Genomic DNA, 19,955 nt, shown 5'->3' on the forward strand with positions numbered 1-19,955 from the left:
AAAAGAAAAGAACAAAAAGAAAAAATGCAAAACGTGAATAAGTAGAAGGGTTGATGGATTCAAAAAGAGGTGATGATCCTAAACATTGAGAAGTCAAAAAGGGAGAAAAAGAATGAAATGATCAAGAAAGAGTGATGTTAAGTCTCTCTAGTCCCCAATGAAAAGAAAGTGCCTTTAAGAATTGTCAATTGTGAACCGAGAAATGAAAGTATAGAGTGCTTAGGGAAAGTGTAACCACTTACCCATTTGGTATACTACCCTAACCCAAAAGCCTTCATTACATCCCGAAAGAAGTCTTGCTTGATTTCAAACCGAGTGAACTTACATTAGTGGCGAACTACAAGAGGGGAAAGCCTATGGTACTTGAAGTTGTACTTGTGGCATTCTCTTGTGAGAGATGAGTGAACCTTTCATGAATTTTCGGATTGGGTGCTAATTTCTTAAGTGAGCTTGGCAAATGGAAAGTGGATGAGGAAGAGTTTGGAGTCCATCATGACCTACATGATAGAACAAGAGTCCTTGATGAGTAAAGTCAATTCTTGAAGCTCAAACGTCACATTAGAACTATATGTGCATGAATATTTGACTTGTCGCCTTTTTGATAATGCATGAGTAGTTGTCATGACCCAAAACCAGCATGTTGTGATAGCGCCTAACGTGGTACTAGGCAAGCCGACATTTCAAAATACTTCCAACACTTTTAAGTGAAAAATAACAATAACACACGTTTAAATCATCAACTCTCAAAAAATTAATAGAAGGCAAAAACCCAATACAGTAATTCGCAACATCAGGGTGTCACGGAATACATAAGCGTCTATACAACAGAAGTCTAGAAATACCGTCTATAAAAGACTAAAACTAAGTACATAAAGTGAAAAGATAGGGAAGGAGAGACAAGGTCTGCGAACTTCGGGCAGCTAACTTGGAATCTCCATCGATCAAGTTGCGCAAAGAAATCAACACCCACCATGACCAGAAGCACCTGGATCTACACACGAAGTGCAGGGTGTAGCGTGAGTACAACAAACTCACTAAGTAACAAGACTAAATAATGTACTGAAAGAAATGACGAGCTTCACGGATATAACTCAATTACAGAAATTACAATATAGAAAGATAGGCATGCTTTCAAGTTCAATAGTTAAACTCAGTCCAAGTGAGATAGATCAATTCTTAATGATATGAGGAATAATACCCCTCTATAGCTACATGCCAATGTACATGATATATGTAATGCACCACACTAGAAGCTTCGTGCACTCACACTTTCGGAATACTCAATCACTCAGTACTGTATATGGCCAATCCAGCATATATATATATATATATATATATATATATATATATATATATATATATATATATATATATATATATATATATATATATATATATATATATATATATATATATATATATATATATATATATATATATATATATATATATATATATAAGGCCAATCCAGACTAGGAAAAATCCATCCCTAAATATAAATGATTCGGGCAAGATCCATGCCCAAGGAAGATCTATCCCTTAATATAAATGATTCGGACAAAATCCATGCCTAGGGAAGATCCATCCCTCAATATAAAATCACTGCGCTCACTGTGGGTGTGCAGACTTCGGAGGGGCTCCTTCAGCCTAAGTGCTAAAACCAGCCAATCATGGCATAAATTAATAAAATATGTTGCGGCGTATAGCCCGATCCTATAATATACTCACACAAATTAGGCCCCCGTCCTCACTTAGTCATCAACCTCTCCAGTCTCTTGGGCTCTCAGAAATCATGATAATCAGCCCAAACAACAATGATATGATGTATATGAGCCCAAACAACAATAGAGATTGTGATGTAATATGCAAGTAAAACTGTGACTGAGTACAAAACAGCAATTTAGCAGATAATTCAATATATACACGACATTTGTGGGTCCCTACAGCTCCAACACATAGTCTAAATATAATTTCTAACATGATTTATAGTTCAATTTCTATAACACACGTAGAATATACGGATAACAACAGATTTTTCAACTATTCAGTTACATGGAATTGACTAAGTCATAATTCCTATGGTGCACTCCCACACGCCTGTCACCTAGCATGTGTGTCACCTCGAAAACCAATCACATGACATATATTACGGGGATTCATACCCTCATAACCAAATTTAGAACAGTTACTTACCTCAATCCGAGCAAATCCAACACACCTTTGCCTCGCAAAACGGCCTCTGAATGCCTTGAATCTAGCCACAAACAATGCGATACAATCAACATGGGCTAAAGGAATCAATTCCATAAGAAAATACTAAACTCTTAATCAAAAGTCAAAAGTCAACTCAAAAGCCGGCCCGGTCGGGCCCCGGGCCCATGTCTCAAAACGCGATAAAAGTCACAAAACTCAAAATCTCATTCAACCACGAGTCTAACCATACCAAATTTGCCAAAATCCGACGACAAATCGCCACCCAAATCTCCAAATTCAACTCTCCAAATCCCTAGCCTCAAACCCTCAAAATACACCTTAAAACCACACAATCTAGTTGGAAAAATTAATGGAAAAACAAGATTATCGAACAAAAATTATCACAAGTGACTTACCTCAAGAAACCCCTCGAAAATCCTCTCACAAATTGCCTTAGACCGAGTTGAAATTTCCAAAAATGAAGAAAAATCGCGAATCCTTGAATTTAAGTGTTCTGCCCAGCCTTTTCGCTTCTGTGGCTAATTTAGCCGCTTCTGCGTTCGACCATCCGCATCTGTGGAACTCACTCAAAGTCAACCAACCACTTCTTCGGTCATAAACCCTGCTTATGCGGGTGCGCATCTGCACAAATCATCTGCTTCTGCAGACTAGCCTCCCCAGCTCCCTTCCGCTTCTGCGACACTCCACGTGCAGGTGTGAGTCCGCACCTGCGGAAATCATTCCGCCTATGCGCTCGACATTACTGGTATAGCTAGCCGATAGAGAGGATAATATATCTAAGAGTGGGAAATTAGTTAAAACTGTAATCTGAGTTGAGCTAAAACTTGATCTTCCATCATCCCATATTTATACCAGCTAAAAAGTACCATACTTTGGTCATTTCATGTTACTACTAAAAAGTATATATATACTAAGTGTATAGTATATAAGCTATAGAATATATACTAAATATATATATATATATATATATATATATATATAAAAGCTATATTCGATAAGCTATATATACATCTTATATACTATATATAAGATGTATATATAGTATAGTATAGTATATATACTAAATGTATAATATATAAGCTATATATATATATATATAAATATACACTAAGTGTATAGTATATAAGCTATATAAGATGTACGTATAGTATAGTATAGTATAGTATATATATATATATATATATAAGTGTATATATATATATATATAAGCTATATTCGTAATTAAATATTGAATATTAAAATTTAGGATGTTAAATAAAATTTAGGTCACAATTCTATAATAAAATTTACAAAGCATTGTCTTAGATATTTTTTTTAATATCCTTTTGTCTCTAATATCTATTTAATTTTATTTTTTTTTAAATCTGTTGAGCCCACTTAGCACGTTTAGCCCGCGGCCGGGACCGTTTAACAGGGGACCAAACGGTTACGGTCCCGGGCCGGTCTCTACAAAAAGATCACTTATCCCGGGACCGTTTAGCCCGTTTAATTTGAGACCGGTCCGGGACCGGAACCATTTGGACCGGCCCACTTGATCCGTTTAGACCCGAAACCGGCCCACTTGCCACCCTTACTTTGAGTACTTTAAAATGGAATAATCCACCATCGATGGATTGTGGCAGCCAAGAATGAGAAGGGAAGTATGAAAATATGAGATTGCTAGAAACCCAAAATCTAAAAATGAACTGTTTGCCTGTGAAAATAATAGCTGGTGGATGGTAGCGTTATTTACACCAAGTAGCCACTTTTGTAACTCTTGTATTTAGAAGTTGATCACTTTTTCAAACATGACTTGATAAACTTTTGCTACTTCAATATTCTTGATGTAACGCCACAAAAATTTGAGAACAAATAAAAAAGATGGTACTTGTGTTTCTGCTCTTTTATTTTGTGATAGTGATTCAATGAGATTGGAATATAGAGAAGGCCAAAATAACAATAGAAGAGTAAAAGTTAATACACTTTAGACAGAGAAAGATAAAAAGAGATTAAAAAAAATGTGGGCCCATTTATAATAATAATAGTGCATAAATGAGGCAACATTGTGGGATGTTCACACGCAAATAAGGAGTGGATCCCAAAAATATATTCGTTTTCTAATTGTTTTCCAACGGCCCCTTTCCTTAAAACTTGTATTTTTTTTTCAAATATTTAATATTCTTTAAAAAAAATTAAAAAATACAATAACTGTTAGAAAATTTTTGGGGCCCCACAAATAGGGGCCCTAAGCCATTGCTTTACTTACTTGGCCATTAAGCCGGCACTGCTTGTAATTTGTCAGTTGTAAGCTGCAATAGCTGGTTCAGAGCCGAATTCAAGATTTAAAGTTTATGAATTCTTATAGCGACCTCAAGTTAATATACAATAATAGGTTTACAGTCAAATGTTTATGAATTTTTAGTGAATTTCTTAATACATATACAGATCTTGGCCAAAAATACTAGGTTCACGTAAACCCATAAATTACACTGTAGATCCTCCTCCGAGTTGGTTCAGTATATAGTTGTAGCTTGAGGATGAGGAATTCACACAAGCCCATTACCCATTACTTGTGTGGCGACTTAATTAGCAAATAGGTTTTTTACGGGCTTGATCATTTTCTAACTATTATTTAAAAAGATATTATTATTTATTGTTTATTTCATAAAGAGCATTTTTTTTTATTATTAGCATATTATAAAAATTAAGCTTAACATTTAATAAGTTAACTAACTCACTAATCACAACTTTTTTTGTCCATCTTCATTCTCCCTTTCCAACATTCATCTTCTTCACTCCATTTTTGAAAATCTGATGCATATGTGAATGTCACCTAAATTCAAGATATATTGATTTATACGTCTTTTATACTTTGTATATCTATCACTTTAATTCAAAATATATTTTTATGTATATAATCATTGTATATTTATTTGTAAAGTGCCACCTTATTTTAAGATGTATTTTTAATGTATATTTCAAATATATTTTATATGTGAAGTACCATTTTAATTCAGGATGTATTTTTTATGTATATTTTTTTGTATATTTATATACCATCTTAATTAAATTTAAGATATATTTTTTTATGTATATTTCACATGTCTAAGTGTTATCTTAATTCAAGATGTATTTTTTATGTATATTGTTTTGTATATTTTATATGTTTTAATTCAATGTATATTTTTTATATATATGTTTTAATATATATTAACATATATTATTATCGAAATAAGATCTTTATGTTAAGAAAGGAAGAAAGAAGGAAGAGAAAAACTTAAGAAAGATAATTAAAAAGAAATAAATGGAACAAATTTAGAAAATATATTGGCTTCGGCAAAAAACAAAATTAAGAAGATGAAAAAAAAGAAGGAAAGCTAATAGATAAAGAGAGAGAAAAAATACAGAATATTTGTATAAAGAATTATTGACTTTCCATTCAAATTGCTTATGTTTAGGGATTAATAATTAATATTCCTATTTTAATGAAACAGTATGCTATAAATATAAATATTTTCCTGCCACAATTATAATATTAGGTTTCTTGCTAAGAATTTGTTATATTGTTTTTAAATTGTGACAGTTATGTAAAGTTCCGTGGCAAATAAGCCATATTGTTCAGCTACATTTGAAACTCAATTATGTTTCCTAGCTAGTTGCTACGCAAATCACAAATCTAATACCTGTCTTTTTTCTCTAATGAAGAAGGAACACATTTCATGAGCTTAGAAAACCCTCACTACAACGTATAGAATTTACTAGAATTAGCGAGAATTATAATGTTGTTGGTTAATTTTAATAAATGGTAATAACCTGATTTTATATATTATTGCTATAAAATAGAATAAAAATTTTAATCATGAACTTTTACTTGTTATTAAACATTTTAATCATATCTCAACATTTTATACGTAATATTAAAAAGTCATAAATAAATTGGCCATGATATTGTCAACGTAACGTTGCCAAAAATAGCTTATTTCAGACCCTCAAAAAAATGTAATGTTAAAAAAAAAAATTAAAAAAAAATAAAATGTTGCCACCTAATTAAGTTACTCGCGAGTGATATTCTTTTTTCCTTTTGTCAGATTGGTATCTAATTTTGTAATACTGCTTGTTTTCATAGTAGGAATTCCTTCAGGTAGGATTAAAATTAAATAAAAGAACAGAATCGCTCTAGTATACAATTAAAATTTCAGAAAAAAGAGCGAGGCAGAACAGCAACATTAACGACACATAACCATTTTACCAGAAGCAAGAAAATTTGTTCATGTAAAACGGAGAGCATGTAAATTAAGCCACAAAATTTAGAAGTGTATAAATTTTTGTCTGAGAAAAATAAATAAATTTTGGTGCTGTTGATATACATAAGAAACTTCCGAAAAAAATATATATATACTTAAGAAACTTACTACAATTGATGAAAATATGCACGATTTCCATTATTACTTCTCAACTCTAAAATTTGTATACTTCTAATGTCTACAAAACTTGATGCAATTAACAAACAGAATAACAGATCATAATTTAAATATGGAAAACAAAAGCCTTCATGATTTCTATCAGCATTTCCTAACCAAAGAAGTGTCAATTTTATCATGTCTAACGTAAGTTTCTTTTTTTGGGGAAAATTTTTACACAAGTAATCATTCAGATTTACTGTTTATTTTTCTTAACCGGTACAAAGATTATACATTAATTATATATTGTTATACACATATTATATATGAATTATATATTGAGGTTTTTGTTATTTAAGATGAAATATTCTTAAAATGAGGGTGAATGGGAAATGGAGGGAAAATAAAATTTTTGAGTAAAATTTTAAGTTTCCCCCTCTTGACAATGAGACATTGTCCCCATATTGGAAGAGGAAAAGATTTTTTGTGGGTATATATATAATTGCTCTTCTTATAGCTCTTAAAGAGTTAAGAAGAAAGCAAGCCTCGCGTCGTTGTCGTCGTCGCTCGCTCGGCTGGGCTTCGGCTTCGGATGATTAATTAATTTTTTGGACCAAATTTATTTGTTAATAGTAAATATTAACGTAAGATTATCCGCATTTGTAACGGATATGTTCCAATCCGTGTACCACCAGCTGCAATAGCAGCTGCCTAATGCTCTTCAACATATTACGCTCAACTTTGGCTATACATTACACTCCTTCCTTCTCAGCATTTCCATACAATTTTCTGAGTTTCTACTCCTTTGTTCTGCATTGTTTTAACTTCAAACAAAGCAACTGTAAGTGTGATTTGCTACACTGGGGTTTGAAGTACCGCTACACCAGTGTGTGATTCGTTCTATCCTAGGAGGAAATAATTCATAACCTTGGGTACTAGGAGGGGATTAAATTCCTTAAGGAAATACTGTGAATTTAGTGAGCTCGAATTAATTACTGTTTCATTACGATAACTTATATTTTCCAGAATTATTATTTACAAATACAGCAATATTGGCGTAACTTATATTTTCCAGAATTATTATTTACAAATACAGTAATATTGACGGGACTAACATTATACATGTATTATACATCACCGACTATTTTTAGTTAAAGCAATTAAGTGAGTGTCTATTTAGGTTTAATTATTTTTGGGGTGGTCAAGTCTAACGTAGTTACTTGACTTGAATAATTCAAAATACATATGTCATGAACTTATAAGGCTTGATTTGTTTATTCAATTTTGATACTAGTAGGTAGGTAAAGTGTTTGATTCCCCATGTTTTCAGCTTAATATGTTTTTCATTTCTGTTTATAGGCCTACAGTTCTCTTGCTAAATGACCAACAGTCTAAGCCCAAATCATACTTGCATTTGCTATGTTGGAGTAACGCAAGTCTTTTTGTAATTGTATCAAACGCTGTTCCGTAGAGTAAAATTCACAAATAGCCACTTTTTAATTTCTGTAATTGAAAAATAATCACAATCTTAGAGTTTTAAATTTTATAAGCTGTTAAGAAACTTAGTTCAAAGTAACAATATAAAACAAGAAAATAGATAAGAGATATAGAAAGAAAGAGAGGAAAAATTCTTATTTCTTCCATGTATTCAAGTGTATTGCAAACTGACTTCCCTTCCTCTATTTATACACTACATAGAGGTATACCAAAAGAATTTGATAAATATGCCATTAAGCATTGAGATCATGGAGAAAGATCATGGGGGAGATTGTGGAGGTATGGGAGTTACAACCATAAGTATTGGAGTAGTGGGAGTTATAGAGATAATGGATAAGAGTAGTGGGTGCTATTCATTTAGGAGTTATGGACATCCACCATAATCTAATATTTTCATAACACTCCCCTTGGATGTCCATAGATAATGTGCCTCGTTAAAACCTTACTAGAAAAAACCTTATGGAAAAAAATCCTAGTGAAGGAAAAAAGAGTACACATATCATGTAATACGCATTGTCTGTTGTCTCGTTAAAAAACTTGCCAGGAAAACTCATTGGGACAAAGCATGTACTAAAGGAAAAAGAGTACAGCGCATATTTGTCTCCTTCTGATGAAAATATCACTTTATTTCTCGAAGACGATGCATTTCTATTTTGTATTTCAACTTCTCAATTTGAGGTAGGCAATACCTTGTGAAGAAGTTTGCCAAATTATTACTTAGAACAAATTTTTTGAACATCAATCATGTCTAAAATAGAACTTTAGTTAAATATGCTTTATTTTGTCTCCTTCGATAGTCCTTCTTTCAGTTGAGCTATGCATACAGTATCGTCTTCAATGTAATTGGAATCTTGTTGAATATCATAATATGGCAGTACCCTCAAAGGCAAATAGATTTTCTGAACAACGAATTATGCCCTGCATTTGTATAACCAACAAAACATTGACAATATTTGTTAGAATAAACAAATTTATCTGGCCAAATACCTAGGCGGCCCCTTAAAGTTGGCTCCAGTTTCCATTTTAATACTTTAACTAAGCTCAATACCTATTGAACACTTTAATTTCAATAAAAATGCACCTATTGAACACATATACTGACATGACACAGTGTCTGTAATTACACGCTCTTTTGAGAGCGTGGAAAGTAAAAGCAAAGGAAATACTCCTTAATTTTAATTTTTTCTCTTCTCTCTTTAATCTTATTTTTTTGCCACCATCATCTCTAATACGACTCCACCATAGCCACGACCTTTGATACAAAATTCCATCCCTACTAGTCCATCACTACCAAACCACCTAAACTTAGAAGCCTCTCTATTGTTGAGAATCTTACTCCACTGTAGTAATATTCCAATCTAAGTTTAATCACAATTTTGAATTCTAACTTTGTGTGGTCAACCATAGACTATTACAGTTTATCTCGATTTTGAGATTTAGGGAATAAATTTGGAGTTCTAATTTCACTTGAGTTGGAATTTGTTGGCTGAAACAGTTTGCTGGATGAGAATTAATTTGAGGAGAAAATTTGACCTCCATTAAAGGAGCTTCGAGCTTGAATTTAAAAAAAAAGGATCTGAAAACTTTGACTAGAAATCAATTGGGTGTTATAGATTCTTGTTGGAAATATTTTTGAAAATCTGAATCTAATGTTTGAGTGCATTTTAAGTTGGATCGAATTGGGTTTTGGTTCAAATTTTTCGGAGCCTTCATTGCGAGAAAGACGACCTGGCTTCCTTGAATTCATACATATTTTTTGAATTTAATCACTGATTTATGTTCGAATTTACGAATATGTTTATTTCAATTGGTTGTTGTTTGCTCAGATTAGTGATTGTGTATGGTTCTACTTGTTATTTGGAGAATACGAAGAAGGGGTTCAGCGAGGAACTGCAGTAGCTAGGGAATTAGGCCGGTGAGGAGTTAGCTAGGGAATTAGGCCGGTGAGGAGTTAGCTAGGGAATTAGACCGGTGAGGAGTTAGGGACGATGGTAGGTGGGGGGTTGCAGCGAAGGGGTTGTGGAGGGCCTTTTTCTTTTCTTTTTCTCTGTTCAAATTTGATTTTTTTGTCTTGCTGACATGTCATTTTCTCATTGGTCTCGTTTGCCAGGTAGATAGCAAGTGATATTCACGCCCCAAACACAATGTAGAATTATTAAATTTGTGTTGAATCGGTATACTTTTATTGAAGTTGAAGTGTTCAATAGGTATTGAGCTTAGTTAAGGTGTCAAAATGGAAATTGGAGCCAACTTTAAGGGGTCGACCAGGTATTTGGTCAATCTATATCAAGGATTCCTTTTGCAATATAATACTAATCGTATTTCAATATCTCCACATAGGAGTAAAACTATATCTTGCAAGCATATTATTATACTCATGGTTCTAGCAAGATACATTAGTGTACCAATTACACTAGACACAAAAATAAATCATGTACGACATGATTGCTCTATTCCACATAAGGATTTGATGAAGCTTTAATAAATTTCTTGAGAACCTTAATATGTTTCAGAACAATTTAAATTCTTCAAAAATTTTCATTATACGCATATCAAATGTATTGTTATACCAAAACCTGAAATGATTGTATCCACCACAGGAGAACATGTATCTATATAATCAATGCCAGTATATTTATAAATCTTCATGTGCCACAAGTCAGCTTTATGTTTATCGATTTGATTTTTCATTTAACTTTTCGCACAAGAACACATTTATACCTTCGTCGGCTTTATACATTCAGGTGTTGAGACTATCCGTCCAACTTCACATTTTTCAGGTGAAGTCAATTTTCATTGCATATTTTTCATTTGACCAATTATTTATCTATCCAAATTCCATGATAGATTTGAGCTCAAGATCCTCGTCAGTATTAATAATATTAAGTGCTACATTATATTAACAACATCGTCGGCGATCATTTTACATCAGTTGCATTGTTACCTAATAAAGACATAATTTATTGAGATCTCTTTATCTCAATATTTTTATGTACCTTAGCCTCTCCCATGAGGTCTTATAAAGTGTTATGTCATGGTATTCTTCTAGAGCATTTGCCTCCTTATCATGACCATCTTGATCATTTGCTCATCTCCCTATTCAAGAAGTTTTATCTTTGGAACCGATTAGTCTATTATGCTTCATGCGTGCCTTAGACTCTGTTCATCATGAACTTTATTCTATTTAGAGCATTAGTAGTTAAAATATGACATTTAGCTTTTGGTCAACAAATGCGCCTGACAATATTTTGCAAATGAATTATCACTTGAACTTCAAGTTCATATTTTCGTATACGAGGATCTAGGTGTACTCATAATAATTTATTCTATGTATTACTTTTCAGCTGCTCATTTTCTTCCCTAATATTGGGATCACCAACACATATCCCCAACCTTCTTTGGGGATCCATCTGTGTACATTGTGGTAGAACAATTAAATTATATAGCACATTCATATTTTTAAATGAATATTATTTGGTTATTGACCCTGAATCAATTATGATAGGGAGAATTTATCATAACTTATTGGTTAGATGCATACAAGTACTGATGTATATTAAATAATACACCTCATACCAAGTTTCTATTCGGGATTTTTGTTCTCATAACCAATGGTTTAGCTATAATTGGAGGCATACAATTTCTGCTAAACTAACTTGGAGTTAAACTAGTATTATCAAGATAAATCATCATAATTTACATTCTCGAATTGTGCTCTAATAATTGAGCAGGCAACCTTGCAAAAGCCAAACTGCAAATTGATAACTAACGCACATGTGACCATACAATAAATGCATCTATTAAAATCATATAATAGTAAACGTGTGTGTGTGTGTGTGTGTGTGTGTGTGTGTGTGTGTGTGTATATATATATATATATATATATATATATATATATATATATATATATATATATATATATATAATTCGTTCTAAAAATTAAGGGATTCAATTCCAACCTTAACTGGTATATCATGAGAATAAGCAGCATAAAAGAATTCTTGAAGAATCTTGTATTTCTTCAATATATGCTAATGTAAATTATTAATTAATTTTTGAATCATAATTGAACCGGGATGGCCAACCGGTCATGCCAACTAATATTTGTTTCAGTAAACCTTTAGTTTACTTGTGGCATGTGATTGCATCATCATGCTTATACTTGTGAAGGAAAGTCGGGTAACCTTTTATATTCACTCGGTATGATTATAGTAATATGAAGATATTCAATCTTTCTTTCATTTATAGTCTCAATATGCCAACTACTTTGGCTTATACATTTGAAACTCAAAAAGTTTTTTTTGAGACTTACTACAATATTAATGTCATGAACAATTTCACCCATCTGGATAATAACAAATTATCTCTTCCGGAACTTTTAATTAATTTTGTACTACAAGATCTTTTGTCACACCATTCATATGGTGAATATCTCATCCACGGAGAAAATCATATCATACTAAATTGTCTTGATCAAAGTCATCGTAAGCAAAATCATTTCTTGCTTTAATAACCTTTTTATAAGGCATGTCAAAATATTTTTGGCGTACCACATGTACGCGACCAATGACATATTCATGTAACCACACAGTAATATTCATTATCTTTTTTCCTCTCAAATCTCCCTTGGAGGTGAGTTGTGGTATGTATCAAATCATGTATTGCACGTCTTTATTCATTACTTTTATCACATATTGCTACATTCACCTTCAGGAATGAGACTGCATTCTCAATGTTTATCACAAGTCACATTCTCTTCAAAGAATGGAGTATAATTCGACGCGCTTTGAAATTTTTTCATACCAATTTGATGGTAAACATTGCCTTCACATTTTGAAGGACTATTTTGGGCCCTTATTGTTCTCCTTTTTATAATTATCATAATGATGACTATTATTATTTTGGTATTTGATATGTCCACATTCATTCGTCAATCACTTGTCTTTATTTAGACTTATTATGCATCGCTACTAAATTCATTTCAAGAATGGAGCTTATCAAGTGGGACAAGCTTCATGTTTTTTCATGAAAAAAATATTATTTTTCTTTAGTCATCGTTATATCATCAATATGGTGCATTGAGACTTGAACTCAATGCCTTATCCATACAAAAGTGTGTTAGGCTAAATGTGTTGGGACTTAAACCCAATATCATGACCTTATCATCATGGTGCACCAGGGCTCAAATCCGATGTCTTACCCTCAACCAATAGCATAATAGGCTAAAGCGTGTTGAGACTCACCCTCGAGCATTTAAAAATATTAATGATCACACCATTGTTCATATATTTATTATAATTCTGTAAGCAATATTTGCTTATGAGATGGACATGTACGACATATATTCAAAGCATAATAGTGTATCAAGGTAAGACTATTTAGTGACTTTAATAAAAACTTCATTTCTGAATAGAGGGAATAATACATAGCACCTACTAAACATTATTACTATACCTTTTAAAATAACAACTAACAGCTTCCACTTGTATGCCGAATTTTGTGGCTTACTTTGAAGTTGTTGAAAACCAAAACATTATTGAAAAATATAACATGACTAAAATGGACAACATAAGCAAACCGATCAACGTGGCATATGAAATGCCAAAAGTATATTAATAGCTCAACAGTCAGCCTATATCAATGATTTTTGATAGTTCATTTTTCGTAGTTCCACCGTAAACTTAGTTATCTCTGCTCCTTTGTGACAATATAAATAAAAAAAATTAGAGATGTATTAAGAAACTTAGCTCAAAGTAACAATATAAAACAAGAAAATAAATATGAGATATAAAGAGAAAAAGATGAAAGATTCTTATTTCTTCCATATATTCAAGTACATTACAAAATGACTTCTCATCCTCTATTTATAATACTAAATAGAGGTATACCAAAAGAATTCCATAAATATGACATTAAACATTTGAGATCATGGAGGAAGATCACGGGGAAGATTGTGGAAGTATGAGAGTTACAATCATAAGTATTGAAACAGTGGAAGTTACAGAAATAATGAATAAAAATAGTGGGTGTTATTCATTTATGAGTTATGAACAAATCTAATGTTTTCATAACACAAGGGAAGTTTCGGGTTGTTGTTGTCAAGGAACTTCACTTCTGACTTGAAATTGGCAGTGATTTTTTCTAAAGACATGACCGCAAAGTGAACAACTGGTGCTATTTCTACATGTTGTTTATTTGTTTTTATTTGGGCAAAATACAAAATTGGCAGGGCGAAACTAATTATATTCGCTAACCAAAAAGTATATAAAATATGTATATTAATATATATTTTATTAGCTGTTATTTTTTGAAATAGCTAAAAATATACATTTCGCTTTTTATTTTGGGCTTCAAGCCTAAAATTCATGTTTGTTTGGTCCCTTTAATAACAAGATAGCCCTAAAAGTATGCAAGCTTTACTCGACATAATGCATGTTAATGATAATGACATTAAAGTCATAGCTAAAAACAGCAATATAACATTCTGTTTTCTATTCATGCTTGAAGAAATGAATTGCAAATTGGTTTCAAAAATCAAAATAGAACGAATTCATTGCAATATTCCTTTTAGATCTAGGCATCTAGCCAATGTGCATTATATCACATGATCACATCACAAACTTTCTAATGGAAGATTTTGGCAGGGAAAATTCCCTATACTCAAATTGAGCTTAGCTTATTTTAGTTGAGTGTTGACTTATAGAATTTTCTAAATTCTACTTTGGTTTTCTCTTTTATTTTACCAAGCCTACTCCAGGCTAAAAGAGAGAAGGGAAAAATGAGAGCAATTCCACAAACCTTTTTTCTTTCAATTTCAATTTTATTATATTCATTGTTTCTCTCAAGTTCAATTCAAATATCATCTAAATTCCTGCTTAATCATTCAAACGTTTCCGGAGACAGTTTGCGATTATTAGAAGATTTGTTAGATTGGTTTTATTGAAAAGTTTCTTTGGATGATTTTTCGATTTTTTTGGATAAAATAGTATCCTCTCCATTTCATGTCATGCGATACGGTTTGACTGACTACGAAATTTTAGAAAGATTTTCAAATAAGATGAAATAAGTTATAAATATTTCTATGGCTATAATCTCTTGAAATTAAATGGAAAAAATTAATATTAAATTTGTTTTTGAATATTAAAATATTCATAAAAGAGTCATATTTATCCTCCTACTATTAAAAGTAAGTTATATTTACCATCAGTTTTACTTTTTTAGTATTTATACCCATATCGTTGCACTTTGAGATTCAAATTACCCTCCCTGTTAATTCACTCTTCAAAACTTAAAAAAGAAACGGGCCACTCTTAGGATACAAATACTAAAAAAATAAAATAAAGTTAAATATGATTTAATTTTTATAGTAGAAAAGTAAATATACTCCTTTCCGAAAAATATTTACTCTTTTCCAAATAAACTAAAAAGTAAAAGTATTATCACATGACATAGAAGGAATAATAGTAATATTTCTTTCAAAATTACTTTCCAAATGTTGAAGAAAATTGAACGCTGTCATTTTCAATTGCGGCACTTATTTGATTCTTGAAAACTCCGCTACAATTATTAAAATGTTATAAATATATTATATTATGGATGATCATTTAGTACTCTATTGGAAATAAGCCTCTTGAAAAAGCTTATCATTTTGGTACTCTATTATAGATAAATATTACCTCTGATAGAAGATTATCTATATCTGGTACAGTAGCAGCTTACAAGCAACTTACACAGCAGCTTACACAGCAGCTTAGAGTAGCAGCTTACACAACAGCTTACAAGCAGCTTACACAGCAGCTTCTTTTCTTCTATAAATAGAGGAGAATTCAGTTCATTATTGTCAGCTTACACAACAGCTTACAAGCAGCTTACACAGCAGCTTCCTTTCTTCTATAAATAGAGGAGAATTCAGTTCATTATTGTAACACCCCGAAAAAAAAAATCGAAGTACTTGAGCGCTAGTAAGAAAGTTGATGTGCGCTCATTATATTATTTTGTGTGCAGATAAGGACTATTAATATAATGGATATCAATTGAATATGATAATAAGCGTATGAGACATATTATAAGTGATGTGGGGTCTAAGGAGAGCCCTAAGTCCAAGTCAAGTTGGAAATTTCATGATAGACTAAAGTTCCAAATGAGTACGCACAAGACCAAACTTTGGACGAGCATATATATATATATATATATATATATATATATATATATATATATATATATATATATATATATATATATATATATATATATATATATATATATATATATATATATATATATATATATATATATATATATATATATATATATATATATATATCGAGTCTAGTTTTTAACGCTTCAAACCGTTCGTCATTTGGACATTCCTACAAGGAGTTATGACCAAATTACTAAAGGTTAGCGGAGGAGTCTGCAGATGTGAAGCATCCGAGGCCGCGTCCGAAAGAAAGGCTGGCAGTGAAGTGCTGCCATAGCATACAGGTCCGCATCCGAACTTCAAAGAGGAGTAAAGTGGGGGTGCGAGGCATCCAGGGCAGCATTCGAAACCCAGAAATCTGGGCCTATAAATACAATACAATTTCGGGGCTCATTTTCCCCATTTCTTTTGGACAAATTTTGGAGCTCTTCTCCATTCTCTCAAGACCACCAACTCCCCTCTTCTTCGAGGTAAGAAATCCCCATTATTTTGGTGTGAAATTTCATCATTTCTACACTAGTATTGATGAAATCTACACATAAAATACATAGATCTTCAAGAAATTTCTTCAAAAACTCAAAGGAGGATTTTGCAAGATTTCTTCCAAAAGGTAATCCTATACCCTTAGACTTACATGTACGGATATATTATGGGAATATGAGTATGAATTAAGTATATGAACTCATGGTATGGTGATTGGAAGCCATAAGTTCCCAATTTAAATACATAACCATTGTAGAGATTGAAAGGTGATTATGGGATGGAATTTTGTTGGTTGGGTGAGAATGGTCGGTCACACATGTGATGTTAGGATTATAAGTTATTAAAGAATGATGGTGGGATGAATTGTTGGTAAATAATGGTAGTTGGAAAAATTAATTCTGTGGTTAAGAAATGTATAAATATATGCTCACTAGGTGTTTGGTAAATTGTTTAAATGGCCTAAAACTATGGAATGGGTTACTAATGTTGGTCCCAATGGATGTTGATATTGTAGATTGAAGTTTCTTAGTATAGTAGATCGTTGTAGTATCATTAAGGGGTAAATTTCAGTTTCGGATCGTTGGCATTGAATTGAGGAGACAAGATGGCATTCAGAGGTGGATACGCACGGAATGGAATTTACTGAGTATTGATTAGCTTGATCGACGTTGGGTTCGTCTTGTTGAGGTAAATAACACTTCTAAACTTGGTTCTGAGGGTATGAATCCCCGAATTGATGTTATATAAATTGTTTGGAGGTGACGCACACGATAGTTAACGAGCGTGTGGACGTGCACCATAGAAATTGTGACTTGAATAATTTCTGTGGAGTTGAAAAATTAAAGAATCATGTTATTATCCGTGTATCCTCTACATGTTAGAGAAATTTAGCTAAGACTCCTATTAAAGATCATGTTTAGGCTACGTGCCGATATTTTAGGACCCATGGGGTCGAGTTGCTGTTGAATTGATTGTTTTAAATTGTAATTCCATACTCAGTCATATTCGACCATTATGAGGATATTTATGGGATCGAGCTGCCCGCCTGTAGCAGGCCATAATGGCTTTATATATTATTATTATATGGATCGGGGCTGCCCGCCTGCAGCATGCCTTAAAGGCTTTACTATTTTATGGATTGGAGTTGCCCGCCTGCAGCAGGCCTTATAGGCTTTATTATTATACGGATCGGGATTGCTCGCCTACAGTAGGCCATAAAGGCTTTATATCACGCTTGGGTTAAAGGAGCCCCTCCGGAGTCTGTACACACCCCCAGTGAGCGTAGATAATTATATATATTCGTAGATGATTATATATATTCGGGATGGACTTCTCAGGGCATGGACTTGCCTTACTTACTGCTTACATATATATTTGGGATGGATTTTCCCAGGGCATGGACTTGCCTTACTTATTTATATTGTAATAAATTTACCTGGACATGGATCTTGTCTGTATCATTTGCATTTGGGGATAAATTACCTCGGGGCTGGATTGGCTTTATATGGTACTGAGTGACTGAATGTCAGTCGATGTGTATATATATACGGGTTGGAACACCCTTGGGCTGGATTGGCCATAAGTTGTACCGAGTGACCGAATAATTTGTGACCAGTATTTACATGAGGTCTTTCTACTGGGATGTCATATTCCTCATATCATGCAGTATTGATCTATTTTACGTGTACTGAGTTTAAGTGTTAAACTTGAAAGCATGCATACATTTTTTTACCATTATTTATACTGGACTGTACCTGCAGAGCTCGTCATTGCTTTCAGGCCAGAGGTTAGTCTTGTTACTTAATGAGTTAGTTGTACTCATACTACACTTTGCAGCTCGTGTGCAGATCCAAGTGCTCCCGGATACGGCGGCTGCTAGATTTTGAAATTAATTCTATTGGGGACTATCAAGGTAGTTGCTTGACGTCCACAGACTTGATTCCCTTCCTGTTTAATTATTGTATTGTTTTATATCTTCAGATAGTGATTTTATCAGTCAGACTTTGTATTCATATTAGATGCTCATGTAATCAGTGACACCGGATTTTGGGAGTGTTATATTTGAAATTGTGAGTTTCTTCCGCTGAACTTAATTATTATGTTTTCAAATTTAAAAGATATGGTAGTTTATTGAGATTTTCGGCTTGCCTAGTATTGAGATAGGGGTCATCACGACAGGTGAGATTTTGGGTCGTGACAATTATGTACATTAGTTTGAAGTTGAATAATATATCAATCTCTCTCTATACTTGTCTTTAATTTTTTTTACTTTACAGTCTTTATTTTATAATATGTTATCAGCACGAGTCTCTAATTTCATCATCACTACCTGACTATGACGAAACATACTGCCCTTGTGCGTGGTCAAACCGAGTTCATTCAGAGCATTTTGAGGAAAATTACATCCTTGGAGTTGTGAACAGTACGTTGGTTTTGTTAATTTTCAACTCTCTGAAGAGATGAAATCCTTCTGATGTCATTTCTCAAAGATAAAGCTTATTAATTTATAATTTTAATTTGATTTCCTTCATGAGCTTGAAAAATTATGCTTATTATCTATGTTCATCACGTGCTAATTCTAAGCAACTAGTGATGCAGGACTTGCAGGTATATTGTGATTTGAAATACAAATTTGAAGGCTAAGAAGACAATGGATATTGAATCAACTTGCTATGTTACGTGCTCTGTATACGTATTAGCATATAACAACTATATTTTTTTGTATACTTATTTTCATCATTTTGTCATCTCCATAAAAATTATAAAGTGAATAACAATGTCAGATCCATCTAAACTACAACAGAGTTTATGAGAAATATATAATTACCAATAGTGGTAATATTTCCTAAGTCTCGTTATGACTTAACTTCATGGTTCACTTGAACTCCAGCAGAGTACGACCACCAGAAGCGGCTATATTTCATATATTTCATTGTAACTAAATTTTGTTAACCACCAGAAGTGTTATATGCCTATGACCACTAGAAGTGATAATTTAGGCTTGCTATGATTACAATGAAGATAAGTTAGAAAAAATTCTCTATATTATATTCATACTTCGATTTGTTTCTGAAGTAGCAAATATCTTAAAAGAGGTTCGAAGCATCACAATTTGATGTGATTATGCACGTTCAGATAATTACATTCTATCTCTTGAAGGAAGAGAACTTTTGATAATATTA

Source organism: Nicotiana tabacum, chromosome 14 (assembly GCF_000715075.1).
Source record: "Nicotiana tabacum cultivar K326 chromosome 14, ASM71507v2, whole genome shotgun sequence".
Classification (NCBI taxonomy): domain Eukaryota; kingdom Viridiplantae; phylum Streptophyta; class Magnoliopsida; order Solanales; family Solanaceae; genus Nicotiana; species Nicotiana tabacum.